This window comes from Scylla paramamosain, chromosome 27, assembly GCF_035594125.1.
Source record: "Scylla paramamosain isolate STU-SP2022 chromosome 27, ASM3559412v1, whole genome shotgun sequence".
NCBI lineage: Eukaryota > Metazoa > Arthropoda > Malacostraca > Decapoda > Portunidae > Scylla > Scylla paramamosain.
Genome location: NC_087177.1, coordinates 16,509,250 through 16,525,434, shown reverse-complemented (window position 1 = coordinate 16,525,434; position 16,185 = coordinate 16,509,250).

Below are 16,185 nucleotides of genomic sequence, written 5' to 3'. Positions count from 1 at the left end.
CCTAGCCAAAAATATCTCCAATAACTTTGCTTCTTCTTCTTTCCCTCCTTTATTTCAACCAGATGGCACCACTGCTATCACATCTATTTCTAAGGCTGAACTCTTCGGTCAAACCTATGCTAAAAATTCTACCTTGGACGATTCTGGGCTTGTTCCTCCCTCTCCTCCACCCTCTGACTACTTCATGCCACCTATTAAAATTCTTCACAATGATGTTTTCCATGCCCTCGCTGGCCTAAACCCTCGCAAGGATTATGGACCTGATGGGGTCTGTAGCCGCACCAGCTGGGCATCAATTGGCTCTCAGGTGATCTGTTTTACTGATCACACCCATCATCGTAGGGTCGAGGAAAGGCATTTCCCTCTCTGACGTTTATTGATGAGGTAGGCATGACCGTAAGAACTGCGAACAAGTTCTCGGTTTCAATTTCTTACAAAATAACATTATACACTGATATTAAACACTTTCAACATATTACAATATTCATTAACAATACATGCAATTGACTTGGCACTATGACAATCAGTTTTTACTACAAAATTAAAGTATTTACCTCGGTCACCATCCTGCCCGTCTTTGTCTGAGCGCGACTTAGCCGTGAGTGATGCCCGCAGGCCACTAGCAGGTTAACCCCACACTACTAACAAGTGAGCATCGGCTTCGGTGCTTAATATAGCATTAAATACTGATACTCACACATATTACATGTTTTCATGCAAATAGAAAACTATTTAACATTTCACTTATATATGCCGAGGAATAATCACATGAGGTACATACGCTTTACATACAGTAACATGGCTCCCCTAAATTGTGTAACAATTTACCTTAAATTAAAATTAGTATGTACCTTAAAACTAGGATTAGCACTTGCTCCTTGGCAGGGATGCTCCGGTCTATTATTATGCATTACCTTCTAACAGCAATACTAGACTATTTATTGGCCTCTCTATGATGGTCCTGTTTGCCTTTATGTGTCTTCCCTGGTTGTCGAGATTACAGTCTGAAACCAGGACCTTAACCTTTTTTACTAGGCCATCATGATCATGAGATACTTCTGTTACTCTTCCCAGTTTCCACTGGTTCCTTGCTAAATTCTGATCTTTGATGATAACTATGTCATTTACACTGAGATTCCTCTTTGGTGTTGTCCACTTATTTCTAAGTTGTAGGAATTGCACATACTCCTTTTTCCACCTGGACCAGAACTGGTTGGCCAGGTATTGTGCTCTGCGCCATCTCTTTATGCAGTACAGGTCCTTCTTAATGAAAATGCTTGGAGGAGGCAGTACTACCTTTGTTTTCATAGTTAACAAATTACTGGGTGTCAACGGTGTAAGACTTTCTGGGGAGTTAAGATGGTCCACAGTTAGGGGACGACCATTAACTATATTTTCTGCTTCAACTAGGAAGATTCTCAGATCTTGGTCATCTAACTGGGTACCATGCTGATCAAGCAACACAGAGAGTACATTTCTCACTGTGCGTATCTGCCTCTCCCAAACACCTCCCATGTGACTGGAATTGGGTACATTCATGTTAAAAACAATCCAGTCACATTGATCTTTCATGAGTTCTTGTCTGACTTTATTGTTATTTAATTCTTTTAAGCATTTCTCATACTCTGATTTGGCTCCTACAAAGTTAGTTCCTTGGTCACATCTCAACTGTCTTACAGGCCCTCTTCGTCCTACAAAGCGACGGTATGCACTTAGGAAGGAACTTGTATCCATGCTGTTGGCTGTCTCTATGTGCACAGCTCTACATGCCATGCAAGTAAAGAGCACTCCATATCTTTTAAGCTCTTTACTCCCCTCTTTGACATAGAAAGGGCCAAAGAAATCTACTGCTGAGTATGTAAAAGGAGGTGATGGTTCTAGTCTGTCAATAGGCAGGTCTGCCATCTTCTGTCCCTGTGTTGTACTTCTAACTTTACGACAGATAATGTACTTTGAAATGTGCCTTGATACTAGGGATGATCCTCCAACTATCCAGTATCCACATGACCTGATTTCATTTAAAGTTATGCCCCTGCCTTGATGATTTGTCCCTTTGTGATGGTGGCATATTATCAGCTGGGTTATGTGAGATGTTTTGGGGAGGATGACTGGATGTTTGGATTCATCTGTCAGATTAGAAAGCCTCAATCTTCCTCCTACTCTCATGATACCATTTTTGTCAATGAAGGGATCTAACTTATAGAGGGAACTGGTCTTGTCTATCACTTTTGTTCCCTTGCCATTGTCTCCTTTAATTAAAGAATTATGGTTAGCAGATGATTCCAGTACATTTATTTCCTTCCGGAATGCCTTTGCTTGCAGTTGTTTTATAATTACATTTTCAGCTTCTGACACTTCTGCTACATTTACTGGCTTATATGTGTTTCCCTTTACTTTAGTAGTGCCATCACCTTTTCCTCTGAAGCTGTTCAGAAGCTTGAGGCATACAGCAACTGCCCTCTTTGCTTTAAACCAATCAGAAAAATACTCAAGTCTTTCTAGTATATTTGTGGGCTGTTGTGTACCTACAGCATGGCATACAACTTTCTTCACTTCTGGATCATTCTCATTTATGACCTTGTACTGGGAATGGCTATCCATTTTGCTATGTTGCCAAAGGAATTCTGGGCCATTCCACCAGATCTTGCTATTGCACAATTCATCTGCTGTCATGCCTCTAGATGCATGATCTGCTGGGTTATACTGCGTCTCTACAAATTTCCACTGATCTGGTGAAGTGTGATCTCTTATTGTTTCTACTCTATTTGCAACATATACATGGAATCTCTTTGCTTCATTTGCAATGTAACCAAGGACTACTTTGCTGTCTGTCCAAAATACTTCTTCCACATTATTATACTCAAGTTCTCCCTTCAAGAGTTTATGGATTCTAACTGACACCACTGCTGCTGCTAGTTCTAGTCTGGGAATTGTTATGGTTTTTAGAGGTGTGACACGTGACTTTGCCATTACTAATGCACAATGAATTTGGCCAGTACTGCTAATTAATCTAATATATGAGCACTGGCCATATCCCTCTTGACAGGCATCTGAAAAGTGATGGAGTTCAACCTTTTCTACTTCCCCAAAGTCATCAGGTTTGTAGCATCTAGGTACCTTTAACTGATCTAGTTTGTGCAGCTCATCCTTCCATTTTAACCATTTAAGTTTGACATAATCTGGCACCTCATCATCCCAATCAACTGCATTCTTACATAATTCTTGTAAAATTTGCTTTCCAGTCAGTATGAGAGGTGACACTAGACCTAATGGATCATATATAGAGCTCACTGTTGACAGAATGCCTCTCCTGGTGAGTGGCTTGTCTTTCAGCTTTATTCTAAATTGAAATGTGTCAGATTCTATGCACCACTCAACTCCCAAAGTTCTTTCTATAGGCAGTGTGTCTTCATTCTTACTAAAATCCAAACTTTTAATTCCATCTGCTCTCTCATGAGGAGAAATTGCAGCTAATACAGCTTTGTTGTTTGACAGGAACTTATGAAGGTTAAAACCTCCCTTGTAACATAATTCTTTGCTTTGCTGAATAAGAGTGACAGCTTCATCCATTGTAGCTACTGACTTCAAACCATCATCAACATAAAAGTTGTTTCTTACAAACTTGGCTGCATCAGATCCACATCCATAGTCATCTGCAGCTTTCTTAAGAGCAAAGTTGGCTACACTTGGAGATGAAGTAGCTCCAAACAGGTGAGCTGTCATCCTGTATTCAGCTATATCATTATTAAGGTCACCATTTTCCCACCAAAGGAATCTTAACATGTCTCTATGTTCTGGGTTGACCTTCACTTGATGGTACATTGCTTCTATATCACATACAAGTGCAATGCTTTCTTGCCTAAACCTACACAACACTCCAATAAGTTTGTTGGTAAGGTCTGGGCCTTGTAACAGGTGACTGTTTAATGATTGGTTCCTGTAGTTTGCACTACAGTCAAATACAACTCTTAACTTCTTTGGCTTTCTCGGATGATAGACTCCATGATGTGGAATGTACCAGACCTTACCATCATTCCTAACTAAATCCTTTGTCGGTACAACCTCTGCATAACCTTTTGTAATCATATCATCCATGAACACTTTGTAATCACCTTTGTGTTGATTATCCTTCTCAAGTTTAGCTCTTAACTTCTTGAGTCTCTGCTCTGCTAATAGTTTGTTGTTTGGAAGCTTGACGTTATCATCTTTAAGAGGAAGGGGCAACTCATAATGGCCATCCTTCAGCTGATGTACTCCTTCTTTCATCTTACTCATAAACCTTTTATCTTCATATGATAATGGAGTGTCAGCTGACTTTCTATCACTGAAGTCAAGTTCAAACATATCTCTCACTTGGGAAGGATTAATCATCTCTTTGGTTTTAGTAGGAAACACTAAGAAATTAACCCTCTTTTCTTCATTGATTTCTACTTCTTGTGTCACTATTCTGTAGACTACCACTGTATCCTCCAATGGACTTGAATGGGGTGAGATTTTACCAATGATCCCCCAACCTAGCTCTGTCCTACGGGCATAGGGATGCTTCTTGCTATCACCTGCTATTTGCTCTTCTGCCATAATGGCTTCTGCACAATCAAGACCAATGAGAAGTCCTATGTCAATGTTTGGGTCATATTTCATTAGTTTGTCAGAGATTGCCTTTAAGTGGGGCCAGTCGCAAGCAGTCTCGGGCCTTGGTATCTGACTCCGTCCAGCTGAAATGTTTTCTGTTGAATATGCTGAAGGGACTGATATTTCCACTTCTTCATTATAACCTCTTACTTTAAGTCCATGAATTTTGATAGAATCAGTGATTTGTTTTCCACTTATTGTGTGGATATTGAGTGACACTGATGGTCCACTAACTCCCAATTTATTCAGAGTGCTTTCCTTGATGAATGAAGCATCAGACTGCTCATCCAGCAGGGCATACACTAAAACTTTATTCTCTTCGTTACTAACATGATGTAACCATACAGGAACTATCATGGTGTGCATGTCATGTGTCACTGATTCTGTAACTTTGACCTTATTTGCTACTACTGTGGGTTTATCATCTTTAGGCTGAGTTGCTTGTGCTGGCACCTTTTGGCTCTCAGTTCTTGTCACATCATCATTGTGAAGAGCTGTGGGATGGTATCTCTGACATACTTTACAAACTTTCCTTCTTCTACAATCCTTTCCTTTGTGACCCATTTTTGGACACCCTGTACATAACCATTTTTCTTTAGCAAATTTGTACCTAGTATTACCATCAAGTTTGGCAAATTCCTTGCAATCATCTAAATCATGATCCTTTGTACAGTAGTGACAGAATCGTCCTTTCCTTTCCTGGTCCTTGGGATACTGTTTGTTGGCTTGTACATTTACTTTACTTTGGAATGACCACATTGGTTTTTCCTCAATTGCTTTAGCCATGAAAGTTCTACTCCCTCTATTCTTTGTCATGATGTTTGATTCCTTGGTTTCCAATTGGTTGCCTTTGTATGAGTTTTGATCCAGTCATTTACTTCCCTACTTACTGAATTCCAGGAAAGAAATGGATTGCTTGCTCCTTTTGCTTCTTTCTGGACAAATTCACATAACATTTCAAAGGGTGGGTGGTGCTCTTCATTGCTACTAGAAGTGTTGTTATTACTGTTAGTATCAAGGTATATCATCGCTTGCTTTCTCCAGTCATGAACAACATGTTCAGGGAGTTTTGCTAGCACCTTTCTCTGCTCTCTAGGGTCATTCAGAAATGACAAATAAGAAGTGTGTTTCATTGCAGCTAAACAGCACTTCAAAAAATCTGAGAATGCTGTTAATGCTGGACCATTATGCGGAGAGATTGGTAGCCAATTCATTAACTTTTTTGTGTAAGCATCAGCTATGATGCTTTTGTTTCCAAATCTATCACTAAGAATTTTCTTTGCTTGCACATAGTCAGCATCAGAGTTAAAGTGCATTAACATTTTAATGGCATCCTTTGCCTCACCAGTTGTATACCTGTCTAAGTAGGCAAGTCTCTCTTTACCAATAGAAGTTTTAGACTCTACATAAATTTCAAAGTTTTTCAACCAACTTGGAAATTCCATGGGTTCTCCATCAAAAGTGTTAGGCTCTATTGGAGGGAGGCTCCACTTGGGATCAGGTATATTGATTGCAAAGGTTCCCCCAGGATGGGAAAAGGATTGATGAATCTGTCTGACATTATTAGGCATGTTGACATTATGAGTGTGTCTACGAGAGCTTGGTACAAGACTTTGAGCTGTAGGGTTGAGATTTATTACCTGAGGTTCACTAAATATTTGTCCATGTACTTCATTTGTCATCAATTCATTATCTCTATTGCAAGAAGAAGGATCCTGTGGGTCATGGAATGTAACATATTTGTGAGGCATGGCATTGTCACATAAGGGATTTGGCGGGTGAGGACGTGACCGGCCCATTCTATAAGAAAGAATTAATCAAGTCCTCTCTTCCGACACATTACCAGGTTGATATATTACGATCGAAGGTCGAGCGAGGTAAGAGAAAGTATTTCGTCTGCTGGTGTGGATATCCAGATAAATTTGACAGCTGGATGGATGCGGATGACTTAGTAAGATATGGGTGAGGAAAAACCTTTGATATTGAAGTACAAGAATCTGGTTTTCCTCCTCTCTCATGTCTCCCCTAAATTGCGGAAGCAGGTCTTGCAGAGTTTGAATAAGTGCGAAGTCGATTGCATCTCGGAACTTGCATCTTCGCCAACTTTTTGAATAAATGCCTGATGGATGATGATACCATTATCAACCGCCTGAAAAAATTCAAGAGTGATATTTGCACTGTAGCCTTGAAGAAGACGCCTGTGTACAAGAAAAAGCCATTCTAATCTCCAAACGAGGTGGCAGCATATTTGCCGCATTACTCCCAATAGCCACATCAGCAATAACAAGTTTACTACAGAGATGAAAGAATATTGTTTAGTTCCCGTTTCAGTTGTCGAGAGGTGTAAGTTTAAACCGACCGATGTCGCAACTCCGCACCGATTCATGTCAAAACAAGTCAAGAAAAAAAAAAACTTCACTTTCGCCGCCGGCCACCACTGCCACCGCCACCTCCACTGCGGTACCACCGTCACGCGCGCCTGTCAATCCACCCTTGGATGATTTAATTCAAGTTGCTGTTCCACCTTCCTTTAGAGAATATGGTTTATCTCTTTTGAAATTATTGGAGGGTAAACCTGGGATTTCATGGGATAATTGTAGTAACTTACTTCTGCCATTTTCGGGGATAAACGTGTTTGATCTCATACAAGTACTCAGCCACAGAAAGGGGGACGTGAAAAGACTTTCAGCCAATTAGCATCCGTTATTATCACTGCTTCTTTGCTTGGCACAACTCCCCGCAGACGATATCAGAAATACGACTCAGCAAAGTAAACTGATAGGTGGCGGGATTGGCCACATCTGGGAAGCATTAAAATGAAAGGCCCCATCTTACTCTGTAAACGAGTAACTAAATCAATAACGCATGAGTCATTGATGAGCACGTGTTAGGCGTGTCAGGGGTGCAGACCCACGGATGGATAATTGATAAGGGTTATGGTCAAAAAGGTTCATCCCATCACCCACATCCCCTAATAAATGATATGTTCCCTGCCCTCCATCCCTTCCCACCAACAAAGGAAAAAAAATAACATCTGCGTCAATTTGAACGAATAATTCTACTACGCAAGAGGTGTAATATCAACCAATACATGGGAATAAAGGTCCGCGATGCCACATTTCCCCCTCACTCCCCTCACAGAGGGTTCAATGTGTGGATCTACCCTCCAATTACTCGTCAAGATGAAGGCAGTCGAGGGTAGGCTGACCGATGCGCCTTCCGTGATTGATGCTGTTATATTGCTTACACGGTAAATGCGGTCTCCACTAACCGTGCGGGATTGCATGGGACCTCAAAACAATTTATCCATATGAGAATACACATGCAGCTAGAAAGAGACTCTACTCACTTCATCAGGCCACGGCGGACACGAGAGATGAACTAGGATTATCATCCTGGAAGGAATGGGGTGCAGAGGTCGCTGCCAGGATGAGTGGACGAATAATTACCTGCCTATGGAGGAAGGGCTGGCGAAGTGACTTCAACCTTTTGGAGTTGAAACTATTCTGTTGAGGAAGTCTGAACAAACTATATCATGTAAAATTTTAAAATAAAGTTGATGTGTGTTTGACAAATCGATTATAAATGTATTCCTTAATTGGGATGGTCATTATCATTTATTTTGATCATGGCAGGAGTGGAGCATTATCTGTATTTGACGAGTCTGGGCAACATCGACCTCTACCCCCTTAACCAGTCCCATCGCTTTGAAAATAGAATCACTCCACCCATCCATCTTGATCCAAATAAGGAATATGAAGTAGGTCTGATAAACTGCTTTTATCCAAAACAGTTCTTGGGTCTAGTGGCGGGTGATTATGCTTGCAGGATTGAAATTTGGGCCATAGCCCACGCCGATGAAACACGCATGTATAAACTCCATACATACACACCTCGAACGAGCACAGAGGTGGGCAATACTAGGTATATGGTTGACGTCATTAATATCGAATTGGCTGCAGAATTAAAAAGCAATATGAAGACTGAGTATGAGTGGTATTTTGAGGGCGATCAATTTTTTAACTTTAATGAAAAAACGCGAAGGGTGGAGCACGTCCTTCGGAATGCCCCACAGTGCAACAACAATGGCCATTTCTGCTACTTGACTGCGAAATTTGGATCCAGGATGGCTCAAATCTTGGGCTTTGATTATTACGCCAAGTATAATTTATACAGTTCATACACTGAAAACGACTCCCCCTTCATTCCCGCCCCTTTCCCGCCTCGAATGGATGAGGGGATAGATTTTGCACTATTTTACGTGGACTGTGTGTCATCGACGATATATGGCGGTCAGCATGTCAACTTATTAGAAGTCATTAGCATGGAATCCACCAGCGGTAAAGATTTCCATCAGACCGCGTATAAATTGCTCAGTAAAACTATTATCGATTCGATTGCAATTCAACTCGCAGATAAAGTTGGCTGGCCCATTCACTTTGGGAGGGGTAAATCAATTACAGTCTTACTGCATATCAGACAGAAATAAATAGCCGGTGATTATGCTCAGTGTCTTATTTGTGATGTGGCGGTCATCATGATGAGAGCATTCACACCTCCGACTCGAGTGGAATATGACTTGCTTTTTATGCAAAGCAAAGGCGGGAGATTAGACAACATCTGGGTTTTTATTCCACCCCATTCAAGAAGAGGTGGTGGCCTATTTTCCGTTTTGAGTGGCTTTGCTAAAAGAGCAATTCCCTTTCTCGTGCACTGTGGCACCCGAAGTGCTCCAAATGGGAAAAGGTTTATCAACAGATGTTTTAGAGGGGAAACAAACAACTTCGTGAATCATTAAGAAATAGAGGTGTCGCCGCCATGAAGGGTGTGGGCGAAAGGATAGTTCGTGGTGGATGAGTAATGAAAAAGAGGAAAGATGGAAGCAGAAAAAAAAGAGAAAATAGCCAACCAGGCAACTGAAAAGAAAGACTTGCTATAAAGCAGATATCTTCAATATTTAGCTTATTCATGAAGATGACTCATTACGGGCTGGATGTGCAGGGTGGAGCAACCTCCACTCCCCTGAGCAATTATCTGACGGCTATGAGTGAGAATTTCCCGCGGGTGAATCGACTACATACCATCGAATCGTCAGTCACTGCGAGGGGAAAGTTAGACGTATTACCCATTAATTTAGACGCTAATGCTAATAATCATGTGGGGATTAACGACCCTTACATTGAATTTAGACTGCGTTGCATTCCAGGACAATTTTTGGAACTATCAACGCTGTCTCTAGAATTGCGAGTTAGCATGGCGAAGGCGGATGGCACGCCATTAGACGATGATGATCATGTCGGTTTTAGTAATGGCTTGAATAATACGATGTTTAAGTCTTGCGCTTGTTATTTTAACGAACAGCTTGTGGAGTCATCCTCTTTGTTCAACTATCATGCCTTCATTAAAATGATTACAACAATCCCTCAGGATAAAATTGACTCTATCGGTCGTGTTGCCCTCTACCACTGCGATTATGATGGATCAAAAGGCATAATCAATAAATTTGATGAAGACTATTTCACAGGGGGGAATAAAGACGAGAAACAAATGATAAAAGATTGTAAAACGCACGGCATTTCGATGACTGTGCCTTTGTTTTCAGATATATCAAGTCTGGACGCTTACCTGCTTGACTGTCGATGTGAGAATTCGATTAGAATTGGCTAACAAAACATGGATTCTTAATTCACACCAAGACGCCATCAGTTTCAAATTCAAGCTTGAGATGGCTAAGTTATGGGTTGACCACATCATGCCGCATCCACCCGCCTTAGAATCGTTAAATTACTCCTTGACTCTAAATCTAATGCAATACACTTTCAATAGGACACTCAATAAGACGTATGTGTTAGCCGCCAATCAAACATCTTTGATTGCCAAATTACCCTTTGCGCAAATCATACCTCAAAATTTGACCATGGCAATAGTTGAGTCACTAGGATTGAACACACATAATTCCCTAACATTTCATGCTTTTAATAAAGGTCGGACAGTATGTTTCTTTAACTTTGTGATGGATAAATCAGGAAATCTAAGAATTAATCTGTCTTTTGCTAAGGGACGTAATCACAACCGCGTCATCATGTTTTTTGCCGACACTACTGGTGTCATAGAAATTTATCATTATTGTCACGTTCGCTGCATTGTCCGCTGCATTGTTCGCCTTCATGAATGCACTTGAAATACAAGCTGGTCTAGCAGGCATCTTCGGCAATTGAGTTTATTTTTTAGGCTGTCATGACCAGCGCTGTGTGACAGAGCTGATAAATCTTGCCAGAAAACAGGCGAAGCCATGTGTTTTCATTCTAAATACAGTGAGTGACTCAAAGACCATGGGCCACTGGATTACTGTTTATCTTAATTTTCAAAGTCAGATCATAGGCTATTATGATAGCTATAACTTATATTCCAAATACAATTCCACCATCTTAAATAATTTTATGCAAAGTTGTCCACATATGAAAATTAGCACATTGAATTATCGACTTCAGGGGTTGAATTCCCTCGTGTGCAGCATTTATTGCATGTTCTTTTGCCTTCTACTGAGTTGGCATACATTAAAACGTGCAATGTGCATTATTCACACCACCTTCAAAAGGCATCAATATCTATATAATGACAAAAAAATTACTCATATGGTTTACATAATATTTCGTAAAATGCTGCATTGCATGCCTATGTTTTGCCCGGCCAGCAACCGAGCGAGATGTCATAACATCTGTAAAGAGGTAATAAGGTAGATGGGGGAAAAGGGGCAGGGTGTGGGAAAGGGGTCAATATTGGGTAATTGCTGACGGGTAACCTAACCTAACCTAACCTAACCTAACCTAACCTAACCTAACCACGGGTAAGTACACCATTGCCTTGCATGCCATCACACACCTTCGCCATTGTAAATTACATTAACGTTCTTTTGCCAATGAATAAGAAGAGATACGTTCTGTTACAGAACGTATCTCTTTCCGCTTTGATATCTATCTGGGTGATGTTGGGGGTAAGCGAAGCCACGCTGACCATGAGGGTGTTGATGTGGAGAGAATGTCGGAACCTGCAAAGAAGAAATTGATCTTTAGCGATGATGACATGTCACCGTTGCCGGCCAGTCCACCTCCTGATGTCCCATCAGGACAGGAGCCACAACAGTCACAGCAGCAGCCACAGCCGCAGCAGCAGCCGCCGCAGCAGTTGCGGCTGCTACCTCCAGAGTCGCTGATGCCTTCGCCCGCTGAAACACAGCCGCGGTGGTCAGATGAGTCAGCAGTAGGCGGCAATGAGGGTCAGGAGGTGAAGAAGTTGCAGGAAAACAGAAAAAAAAAAAAAATATATGCCCCCTAACATGCAAGAGGATGTCAGCACACCAAAACTCCCCAATGCCCCACCCACCCCTTGTAAGAAGCTGATTCCTAGAGTTATTAAAACTACGCCTGTCATTGACAGTGATGACGATGATCTCTTCACCTTCAATTCGCAAATGTTTTGAATGAATGAGATGTATTTGTCCTAATAAATCAATGAGCTGTATTTCCCCTAATAAAAATAAAATACCCCATCGACTCTGCATAGCCTTTCTAATAATAATAATAATAATAATAATAATAATAATAATAATAATAATAATAATGATAAGGTGACCATCCATCATAAGTATTACGTTGGTGAAATCGCCCACACCGTGGGTGGTCAGCGAAAGTGAAGGTGACAGCCGCTGTCCCGGCCGTCACAGATGCCTTGTCTAAGGTAAAGGGATGGCAGGTAATGGAACCGCGTGGGTGGTCACGATGACCTTGACCATCTGGAAGTGGCAGTACACTGGAATGCACTGAGATGTTGGAGGGAACACGTGATGGCAAGACTTGCCACCCAGGCCGTCCAGGACCTGCGGGTGCGACTAGCACATGACAGCTGCGCGGCGGCATCACCACCCACTTTCCTGACGCGTTCAGTCCTCCCCCACCCCATTCCCTTCCGCCGACTTTGGCCATCAAGTGGTACGAGACATTGGAATGTACTGAGATGTCGGAGGGAACACGTGATGGCAAGACTCAAACCACCCTGGCTGTCCAGGATCCGCACGAGTGAAAGGGCAACTGTAATGGCAGGACGTCAGAGTCCCCCAAACCACGCGTGTGATGGTGACTCCCACGTCTAGCCACTGGCAATCCCAGCCGCTTGCCTTGCCTAATGCGATCAGTCCTCCCCCTGGCAATTTACCAACTACTTGTAAGTTGAATGGAAGAGATGGAATGAATGCCAAGGCTAAGAGGAGAAAGTGGAGACTGAGGGATGTAAGAAAGGGGAATTTCCAGGTAGACTTGAGTGAGAGAAACTGGAAGGCTGAAAAGTTGAATGGTCTGGATAAAATGAATGATAGGTTTGTGGAGAATGTGAGAAACGCAGCAGCTAGCCAGATAGGGTATGTAAGAACAAGTACCAGGAAGCATGCATGTAAGCCATGGTGGAGTAATGAAATCAGGAATGCTAGAAAGGAAAGAAAGAGACTAAATAGGCTGTGCAGGCAGTTGAGAAAGAGGAGACATGAGAGTGAGGAGGCTGAGAATGAGTACCAAAATTGCATGGACAGCGTATGTGAGTCAGCAGTGAATGATGAAGCAAAAGATAATGAATGCTAAAGTTAAGTGTGAGAGAAGTGTGATTCAGTCCCTAAGAGAGAAAGGTGTTGAAAGTGGCCAGGAATGGTACAGATGGGTGAGGGAATGCCTGACAGTGAGAATGTAGAGAGTCTGAAGGTGAATGGAGCAGTGGTGATAGATAGGGAAGAAATGAGAAGGGCAATAAAAGAGTTCTGGAAAGAAATTGGAGGTGTAGGTGAGTTACTTGATGTAAGAGAAGGGTGTGTGACACTGGGGAGGAAGGATGCGGATGAATTGAATGAAAGAATCAGCAGGGAGGAAGTGGAGAAATGTGTGAATAGGCAGAAGAATGGGAAGGCAGCAGGGCCTTATGAGATGTACAAAAATGGAGGCGAAGTTGTGATTGATAGAATGACTGAGTTATTTAACCAGGTGTGGGAGGAGGGGAGAGTGTGAAGAATGTGGAATGAATGCAGGGTGACTCTGCTGCATAAGGGAGGAAACAAGAATAAAAATGAGTTGAAAAATTACAGGCTGATTGCATTAGTGAGCACAGTAGGTAAAGTTTTCAGTGCAGTAATGAATGAAAGATTGTGTAAGTGGATTGAGAAAGCTGGAGTGTTAGGTGAGGAACAGAATGGATTTTGTGTGGATAGAAGAACAGAAGATAACGTTTGTGGTGAATGAAATTACTGAAAGAAAGAAGAAGGATGGTAGTAAACTGTACTTAGGTTTTCTAGACATAGAGTGAATAGAGAAGTGCTAAGTAGAGTCTTAGAAAAGATTTGATTGAGTGCAAAGATAGTTAACATAGTGCAAAGTATGTATGTGGACACAAGAGATGATGCAAGTGGTGCTGAGGGAATTGGGGCATGCTAGAGTGGAGAAGACAGGAAGGGAATGGATGGTATTGCTGCTGGGACTGTGTGGGGAGACGAATGAAAGAATGATTGAGATTGTGAAATGATAAATAGATAAATGAATAGATAAGATAAAAAAAAATAAAATGAATGTAGAAGTAAATGGAGAAAGAGGTGCATGAGAATGACAGACAAGAGTGGATTACAAGTTGTGTGGGCAATAAGAATGGCTGGGAGGAATCAAAATGAGCGTGAATGGGTGGTAACAAGAGGAGGCAGAGTGGGAGCTGAATGGGATGTGAGAAAATGAAAGAATGAGATAGACAAAGAAGTGAAATGTATGGGACTGAATGAAAGGAAGAATGAGACAGAAAGAAAGAAGACCCTGGAATGGCACAAAGAGAAAGGGGCCCCGAGGTATGAAAGTTGGTATGATGGAAGCCTGGATGGTGATCTTCTTTTCCAAGCGAAGGCACAGTGTATGGATGTGAACGCAAGGAGTTACAGATGATCTGAGTCCTGCAGCAAAGTGGCCAGATGTGTGACATGGGAGAAGATGAGACGATGGAACATGTGGTGCTGGAATGTGTGAAGTATACCAAAGACAGGAATGAGATGATGCAAGTGATACTGACTGAGTTGGGGCATGATAGGAATTAAAGAGTGGAGAAGACAGGAAAGGAGTGGATGGTGTAGTTGTTGTGACTGTGTAGAGAGGCGAATGAAAGGATGATTGAGCCGGTGAAAGAGTTTCTGGAGAGAATGTGGCGTGCCAGATGTAGGAACAATTAGTGTAGAGGATGCTGTTCGTTTCTTTTTTTTCCCGTTCTACAGGAGTTGCCTATCCAAAGGCCTGGCTTAGGAGTGATCCCGAGCCACCTGAATTATCAAGATCAAGATCAAGATCATATGTTTAGGTTAGGTTAGGTTGGGTTAGGTTTCCTCCATTCCTTAAAGTGGTGTGTGCAAGTGGCCTTGCCTTCCTCTCTGAGTTTTCTCTGAGTTTCTCTGAGAAAACCTGGTGAAAGAGGCAGAAGCACAGACAACGAGAACTGAAGAGAGAAAAGACCAGCAAGGAGTGGTGGAAGTGGCTAGAACAGACAGACACCCAAGGAAGAAGAGAATGGTAATCAAGAAGGCCCCAGTACATGTCACTGGAGACAGTATGATAAGGAAGACTCCTGACTTCATGAGAAAGGAAATTGAGTGCACCAGTATGGGAGGTGCTAAAATCCAAGACATCAAGAAGAAAGTCAAGGAAGAAGTGCAAGAAATAGAAGAAAGAAGCTTGCTAGTGATTCAAGGAGGAGGCAACAACTTAATAGAGGCAGGTGCTGAAGAAACAGTAAAGGAAGTGATAGAAGCAGTGAAGGCAGCAGAAGAAAAGATGTGTGTGGCTGTGGTGGGGGTCCTGCAGTGTCCACAGGAAGGAGTGCAGTATGAGAAGGTCAGAAGAGAAACGAACTGCAAGATATGCATGGAACTCATGAAGGTCAAAATGGAATGGATGGCAGAGAAGAAGGGCACGTGAGCTTCCTAGACATGGATGGGATCCTTGACCAGGATAAATTTTATGGGAGAGACGGGGTCCTAGGGAGAGACGAGGCTAGGACGTCGACTGGCCGAGTGGATGAGGGCAAGGCAGGTGTGTTGTGTGTATGAGGCATTACGAGGAGGACCCACTGATGTCAGCGAACATGGAAGAGAAGAGACAAACCAGGCGAATAAATGTGTGAAGATTGGCTGTATGAATGTGAGAGGATGGGGTGTGGGCAAGTTTGAGGATGTATGCAAGGAGCTCAGCGAGAGGAGGCTCAACTTAGCAAGGCTCACTGAGACTAACCTGAGAGATGATGTATGAATGGATTGATGTGAGTATGTTATGATTGGAAAGGGGCATTGTAGCTGCACCGGCTGGGCATCAATTGGCTCTCAGGTGATCTGTTTTACTGATCACACCCATCATCGTAGGATTGAGGAAAGGCAGTTCTCTCTCTCTCTTGTTTATTGATGAGGTAGGCGTGACCATAAGAACTGCGAACAAGTTCTCGGTCTCAATTTCTTACAAAATAACATTATACACTGATATTAAACACTTTCAA